The sequence below is a fragment of the Pinus tabuliformis genome, chromosome X (assembly GCF_031772625.1).
Source record: "Pinus tabuliformis cultivar Carrire ecotype Pingquan chromosome X, CPIR1, whole genome shotgun sequence".
Taxonomy (NCBI): Eukaryota; Viridiplantae; Streptophyta; class Pinopsida; order Pinales; family Pinaceae; genus Pinus; species Pinus tabuliformis.
The window spans coordinates 1,511,319,113-1,511,327,762 of record NC_142308.1 but is presented as its reverse complement, the minus strand read 5'-3'; the positions used below and the strand labels follow the sequence as shown (position 1 = coordinate 1,511,327,762).

Sequence of the window (8,650 nt, the reverse complement as noted above, 5' to 3'; positions counted from 1 at the left end):
TATTTTTACCCACTTGTGTGTTGTTTCTTCATGACCATCTCCGTATTCGGCTTTTTCTTTGTGGATAGTTATGCCTTCTGACTACACTTGTTTTACACTTCGTATTTTACGAACTCGTCTAATTGTTTGGGTCCGTAGATTATCTCCAGAACGGGTTCTACACGACCGCTTGAATTTTTTCTTTTCAAATTCTGTCTATTGTAAAGGGTTGTTGTCCATCAGATTTCGACGATTCATCACCCAAGAGGATGAAATGTGCTCTCTTTTATAGCACGGTGAAATAAATTAGGGTTGGTTGTCCGGCAGCTACATTTCTTATACATTTCTTTTAATCCTCAAATCACTAGAATTATATCTCTTACCGTGCATGTCTAGTGACTTTTAATTAATCTTTAAGTCTGTTACAATACATGGTAAGTCACTTTTCAATAAATCTGTAAGTCTATTATAATATATGAAAGTTAATCTTTAAGTCTGCACAATAATCGTCTAAACTGGTGCCATTCCTTCGTGCAATAATACTCTAAACTGAGGCCATTCAACAGAGGTCATTCTTTCGTGCAATAATTCTCTAAACTGAGGCCATTCCATCTCGCAATATTACTCTAAACTGGGTGCATTCATTCGTGCAATAACAATAGCAACGAAACTAAAATGGAAAAGCCATCCAGTGCAAATAACTTCAAACAGAAAACAAAATGTTAAAGCAATGCAATTGGAGGCCATTCAACTACACAATTGACAGCGAAATAGTTGCAATATTTATCAGAATCTCAAGAAGCCCAATACTACTGAAGGAGTTGTTACGATACATGGTAAGTCACTTTTCAATAAATCTTTTGTCTATTATAATATATTAAAGTTAATCTTTAAGTCTGCAATAATCCTCTAAACTGAGGCAATTCCTTCGTGCACTAATACTCTAAACTGAGCGCATTCATTCGTGAAATAATAATAGCGGGGAAATTAAAAATGGAAATGCCTTCCATGCACATAAATTCAAAACAATCAAAATGTTAAAACCATGCAACTGGAACCCATTTCACTACACAGTTGACAGCAAAATAGTTGCAATTCAAGAAGCCCAATTCTACTGAAGGAGTTGCTCCGAGATCTTTACAATATGATTCAACTAGAACAAACCGTATGCCTTAAGTTCAAAGGCAGTCCAGCATAGTATTAAAAGTTGATATCCAAACAAAAAAAGACTACCACTCATAGTTTCTAAAAAAATTCTCGACTACAATAAAACCAAACACCATGGCGCATAAATATATATACTGTTTTTGCACCAATTCCCTAGAATCATTCTACGGCCCACTAATTTTAACGGCTGACCTCCTCTTCATGAGTAAATTCATTATTTATGTTGAAAGTTTAACGTACTTCTTCATGCGTTTTAGCTTTCATCATGTCGGCAATTGTCTGACATGTAAGATCTAGCAGATCTTTTATTTTTAGTAATTAGCAGCCTGCAAAAACCCAAAAAGCGTAATAAGCCAAAGCTTCCGTAAAATATACAAATGTATCTATAGCCTCCACAGGCATATAAATGTGCACAGCATTACTAAACAAAGCGGCGAAGCTATCGTACAACAATTACATGGAATGAGACTAGAGGGAAACAGAGATAATTGAACGATCTTAGAATACACAGAAAAACAGCGTTCAAAAAATGCATATACATTTTGCTTTTCAAAAATACACCAGAAATACATTCTGAAAATTGCATGTACGTTTTCCCAAAATTTTGATGGCATAAAAATGAGAATCTTAAAACAGAATTTGGAAATTAAACTTAGAAATTACCCAAGAAAATAAAAAAACTCTAGAATTGGAGATCTAAAAAGTTAGTTCTAATAACCCCTGGAAACCATAAAATATGAGAGAATCAGATTCTGAAGCAGGTTGTGGGAATTGAGGAAAATTAATAAACACTCAAAGTAAGAAAATGAGAAAAACATTAGTTTTCCATACAACCAAAAGCCTAATAAACGACACTATGAATCCTCATATATTATTTTTCAAGAATACACAGAAAAACTTTCAAAAATTGCATATACATTTTCCAAACCTTTTGATTACATAAGAGCAAGAATCCTAAGTGGGAATTAGGGTTCTGTAGAAGACAATGAAAACAAAATTTGTAGCAGGACAAATGTGGCCAGAAAAGCATCAATTAAATTAAAGGAAAACCATATAATTTGGGCACCCAAGAAAATAATAAAATTAACCATTAAATTTGAAAAACATAAACTCCAAACTTTAAATAGGATCCAATTGAGAGTATGATATGGAAAACCTAACCAGATACCCAAAAAATTCATTAAAAATATGTCCTTCAACAATATCAGGAAGTTCAAAATATGTCCTTCAACAATATCAGGAAGTTCAAAGAAGAGCAATTGAATAAGACAACTATAATTTTTTTTGACTAAATCAGAAACCAAACTAAGTAAATACCAAAATAAAGAAGCCCTAAATTGGATTATCAAAAGACATTAAGGAAGAGAAAGCTAGTATCAAAAAGAAAAACTTCAAAAACCTTTTAATTCAATAGCTCAAAGAAGACACCTCTTAAATATCTGTAGAATTGGATTGCAAGAAACCTTGAAAATTTTAATACAAGTCTCAAATTGCATGCCCCAAATTTCATAAAAGTCTCAAATTACATGCCCCAAAATCTCCATTAAAAATAAATTCAAGATTATTGAACAATTCTAAGATTTCAAAAAGCCTGAGATAGAATGCCTCAAACAGGCCAGCAGTCCACAAACCCTGCAAACTTTCCTAGGAAGTCCCAACCTCACTTCCACTAGAGCAAATCTAGAAGTTGAACATAGAGAAAACTCGAAACCCTAATTAAATGGGTTTTTTCACTAAATCCTTAAGAAACCACAAAATCCTTAATAGTTTTCGTACCAAATGAAGTTTTCCGATAAAGTAACAACACCTCGAAACCGTAATTAAATCAGGCTTTCAAAGAATACTAAACCATCAAATTCCTAGTTAAATAAGGGTTTGTGACAGAATACCAAAAGAAGGTCGCACAAAGTCGCCTCATCGACTTTAACGAATTCTTGATCCCAATTCTTGATTTCGTCCTCGGAAATGGTCGATCTCTCATCTGCTGTCTTCTGAGCCTGGACATGGTACGTGCAGTATTCGATGACCTTCGAGAGTATCTTACTAGAAACATTTGGCAACGGAATAGCATTGGCCGTGCCAGTGCCTTCGACCATGATCTTGATGGTCTGAGATTCGAATGCCACAGCCTCAGTGACATCAAACAATTCGTCATCTGAGCTCTTCAAAGTCACCTTCCTTCCCGTGGCCATGGTTCCCCAACTAATGGATGATCCGAATAAAAGATGATCTGAATAAAATGGAATGACTGAATTTCTCTGTGTATAAGCGAAGCGAACCCGTGAAGTATGAACGAACTTTTGGTCGAACAATATGAGATGAGCGATATGTGGTAAGGGCAATGAGTCCATATATTTATAGCCTGATTGATTACCCAAATAACCATGGTATGGGCTTTACGCTGCTTTTTTTAATTATTTTTTCTTAACTCCAATTAACCTGAACCAAACCAGCTTTTAGCGTTTTCTTATTTTATTGTTTTTTACCCGTTAATTGCTTTCGATTGTGCCTATTTTAGGGGCCAACTAGGTCGGTATTCCCTATTGCATCCGAAATTATCCCTTTAAAAAAAAATTAAGAATGAAAATGAAAAACCTAACTTTATATTTATACTTTTGAACTTATGATAGACCTTAAGGTAGATAAACTACTCCACTTAAGAAGTCCTCAAGTCACTGATCCAGTTTAAGAAACCATCCCTAAATTTAGCTGAACCTGTAGTTGGGAGTTTCAAAAGTCAAATTAACCCCCTTGAAGAATGGAAAGTGGGCATTTCTAGGTTAAGTTCATAGCACCGTATCATCCATCCCACCTAAGAAGGACACGAGAAGGAATAACTTAAATGGCAATAGCTATTTCAGGTAAGCAACTTATTCATTGATCTCTATATTTGTTTGTTATATCCTCTAGTGTGATTATAGTTTGGATTGCAGATTATGGTTTTCCTTTGAGGTTTTCACTAAAGAATAATTTATCTAGTTCATCATAGATCCCATTTGGCCAAATTCAGATCAAAGAGCTCAATCCATGGATTCCCTTGGAGCCTCCAATTTGTACATTGCCCCTCTGAGTTTTGTAAAATTTATTATCTAAACTAGACTTGGTATGACTTTCCTAGAAACTAATTGCTAGTGTTTCATTTTGGAGTGTGTGACTTAAAACAATCCTCAATTTTGAGTTTGAGCTAGCGGAGGGACCCAAATTTTCACAGTGGTTTGGGATGTTAGTGCCTCGTGCTTACTAATTCTATTGGCTCACACTAGATAAGTATATGATTTTCCTAAGGTGAAAACATTACAATGGCTAAGAGTTAAACTTAGAACCTACCTCGGGCTCATTGGTTTCTCTACCAACTAACCTACATACCCTTTTGATGATAGACAATCCCACGATGATAGACAATCCCAAGCTCACTAACTAATCAATATTTGAGCAACTCTCCCAAGTCACTACAACCTGTAGAAAGCTTCATACTTCCTTCTAAATGTCCCAGAACCCTTCATAAATCTTCATGCTAAATGACATAAAACCTTTCATACTTGTCTTGTAAATGCTATTCCATCCCATATAAATTAATTTCTAATCTATAGTAGATCTTAATTATTCCATTAAGTCTTCTATTTACAATTATCTTAATAATATATAAAATTAAAAATATAAAATAAATATATCATTATAATATATTCGATTTATATATTATAAGATATTAATATTATAATGATATATTCTATAATGTATATCATTGTATATATATATAATCTTTTATATATATATATATATATATATATATATATATATATATATATAAATATATCCTATATATATATAATTGTATTAATATATATATTATCAATATGTATATAAGAGTATCTTATAACCTTAGTATATATTGCTATAATAAGTCTCTCATATATATAAATGTGGTCCAAAAGATTTCTAGTGGGGATGAGCGATACCTCAGTCAATTGTTAAATATGTTGTATTTGACAAAGTAAGGAATTTGTGATGAGGTGATATGGAGTATTTTTTTGTGGGTCTAAAGGAATGTGTAAGGCCTTCGGAGATGTGCGACGCGTTTGGGCGTGGGCGACCCGGTGCAAACGCGGTTGTGCGACGGGCGGTCGTGCACGACGGTGCGACGACCAGTTGTGCGAGCTGCGGTGCGACGGTCATGCGGCTGCGACTTGAACGATATGCAAGTTCTCTTGAAGTGCGAAGATATAATGCGCATAAGGGAGGAGAGCTGCCATGTTTATAGGCGTGGTGGCATGCGTTACAACTTATGGAGGCCGACCTACAATGTAGACAAGCCGACGGTGTGTTGGGCGAATTTCCAATGAAGTAGGGGTGTGCGAAGTAGGTTGGGCAAGTCGGTTGGACAACGAGACTACGCTCCAACCTTGTGTATATATTGGGAGTGCGTAGATGGCATTTCAAATCATCCAACTCGCTCATCGCTCAAGGAGAAGTGCGTAGGACAAGTGAAGGCGCAGCAAAGGAAGGAGGGCGCAGATTTGGAGATGCGCCCGTTCTTGGGCGAAGCCGCACGGAAGTGAAACGCACCTCTTGGTTTTGGGTGAAGGGCGTGGGCAGGGTCGCCCGCCGGTTGGAGAAGGGCGTGCACGGTGTGTGGCACCCACATTGTGCGACGACTTGGCGTGGGTGTCTTGGCGACTCGGGTGAGCGCCAGCCCACCGTGCAAGTGTGCACGAAGGTGAAACGGAGGTTGGAACCGGAGGTCGTTGAGTTGGGAAGGCGGTACTACGTGTTGTGCACACGATTTGGGCGTTTGTCAAGAGTTGGCAAGCGGGACTACGTGTGGGCAGGGATACACGGTTTGGGCGTTTGCGACCAAACGAAGAGCGAACCGGCAAAGACGTGCGACGAGGTGAACGACGGGTTGGAGAGTCGTGCGGCGACCGTGCGGAGGTGCCGACGATCTCGGCAACCAAGTTTGCCGAAGTTGTGAAAATTTGGCTAAGTGTAAATTTGGGGTTTCCCAAGGACTTAGTCTGTACATTGTAAAAATGATGATTATATAATATATTGATTTGGGCACACTCACATTACAGGGAGTTTCCCCTCCCCTTTATACTGTTGCAATTGTTGTTGTTCTTGTTATAATTGCTATGGATAATGAATGAGTATGGGCTTCATTGGTATAAAGGATAAACGTATGTTTACTTAGTTGCGAAACACAAGCTAAGTAATGTTAAAGTGAAAGTAGGCGTAGTCCACGAACATAAGTATTGGTGAAAAGAAAGTGTTCGGTGGTGCCGCACCTTGCTATAAGCGGTTGGAAGACTACCGCAGGTGTAGGGGCGTGACAATTGGTATCAGAGCTTGTGTTCGGGTTGATGATGAAGTGCTGATCCCACTGCACTATCGTGACAGGTGGTATCAGAGCAAGGTTTGCTCGTGAAGGTTTGAAGTTGATGACAGGTGATATTGAGACTTGAACAAGGTTTAGGTGTTGAAGCATTTGAAGGTAGTTTCAAGACTCGGTTTGAGGAGGGTTGCTCATGACAGTGGAAGCAGGTTTAGCAGAGGTGAAGCTTAGTGCTTGGACCAAGCTGAACGACAAGGCATGGCAAGTTTGGGAGAAGGTGAAGGGAAGCTCTTGCTTACCTTATACAGGTTGAAGCGGTTGAAAGAAGAGAATCCCCAGATTCGAGAAGAGCTTGCAGTCTTGGAAAGGAATATTGAAGAAGAGCTTCTTCAACTTGGTTGGACAATGGAGCAAGATGAAGTTGCAGATTGTGCTAACAAGGAACAGGAAGCCGTGACAGTTGAAGATGTTGCAGACATGACCATGATGGAGGATGAACTTGAGGATGATCAAGTTGGACCAAGATCGTGCAGTTTGTGGACATGGATGAATGAGGAAGAGCCTCATGATGATAATGTAAGTACCATTGATACTCGCGTTTCATTTGAGCATTTGGTAGATGGACCATATGCAGGGAAGGGCAAAGCTGGTTTGCCTATGCTATGGAGGATCTTACCATGGATGACTAGGATGAGACGTTGTATGGAGAAGCAAGGATTGTTGATTGTTGCAGGACTTGTTGGGGTTGTTTGTGACCTTATGGTAGAATGTGCAAAGGCCCTTGACAAGGATGGAACTTGATGATCGTTGTGGATGATTGGGTCATGCTTTAGCCGCATGGCTAAGTGCCCGGCATGACTCATGGACAGATTGGAGGGCACACTCTTGGGTGGACTTCTCATGGCCGAGACCAAGAGATAGTCTTGGTGGACACTCTCATGGAGGAGCTATGATGGAAGGGACTCATGACATGATGATGATATGGTTGGGTGACCGAGTTCACTAGACCAAAGATTGAAGACTTGGATGAGGATGACCGATTGTTGTGATGGGTCTACTTGGTTGCACTACATGGGCAACATAGTTATGGACATCAGGTTGGAGGCATGGAGCATGGCAGTCTTATGCAGGGACATTATGTGGGAGCACTTGTAGAGGTGTCAATGGACATCCAATGAGGAGTGCCAAGGCAGGGATGTTGTGCAGATGGATTTGCTGATGTGACACGGAGACTTACTACTTATGAGTCGATGGAGAGGTTGTGCACTCTTGTACAACAAGACCATGGACTTGGATGGAGTTGTGAGCAGATTATGGAGCATTCCTACTACATGGAGATGTTGGTTGGAGATGATGCATGGAGCTCATGATGACATGAGATTGTTGTGACTTTTAGGGACTTCATATATGGTGGACTTAGAGGATTTCATGCATTGAGGGTCTGAGGTCAAGGGACTTTGATGCAGTATGGGATGCATACTTTCAAAGTACATGTATGGGCATGGCTTGGAAGAGTGACTTGATGTGGAGGATCGATATGAGACACTTTGAAGTGATGGAGTTACGATGATGATGATGCCTTGGTGGCTGCACTTGGGCATGGATTGAGCTGAGACTCAACTACTTTTCACACATGATGATGTTGGGATAGATGTGGCTGATTTCATTGACACCAAACATCATGGACAGCATCTTGCAGATGAGGTGGATGGAGTTCCATGGACCTGAGCGTGGATTATGGAGATAGATTCTTGATGAGTCAAGGATGTGACACGATGTTTTGAGAAATGACTGATGGTGGCATGAGGATGTTCACTCTCATGGTTTGAGCGTGATAGTTGGACTAATCACCCGACTAGTTCAAGCATGAGGGCTAGCAGTGGGAAGAGATGTGTTGGCATTATGTTGGAGTATCATGACAGAGGTTCAAATGATGACATATGGATCTAGATGACATCTTATGGAGAGCATATCGTGGAGGTACATACCTTGGTATGGTGAGCTTGGTGGCAGTTGGTCACTAAGCCGAAGCATGATGGAGATGAGGCCCTATATATGTTGCAATGATGGTTGCTTGTGTGGAGGAGTCGACATCATGGATGATGATGATCTTGGTCGATGGCTACCAGGATGGTATGTTGTCGAGGACAAAAACGGTTTCAGGTGGAGGAGGAT

General features: G+C 39.4%; 1 pseudogene; it reads right to left on the bottom strand.

Moving 5' to 3' along the window:
* Positions 1-1,133: 1,133 nt before the first annotated feature.
* On the bottom strand, positions 1,134-3,440 carry LOC149145790 (SKP1-like protein 1A; annotated as a pseudogene).
* Positions 3,441-8,650: the final 5,210 nt, after the last annotated feature.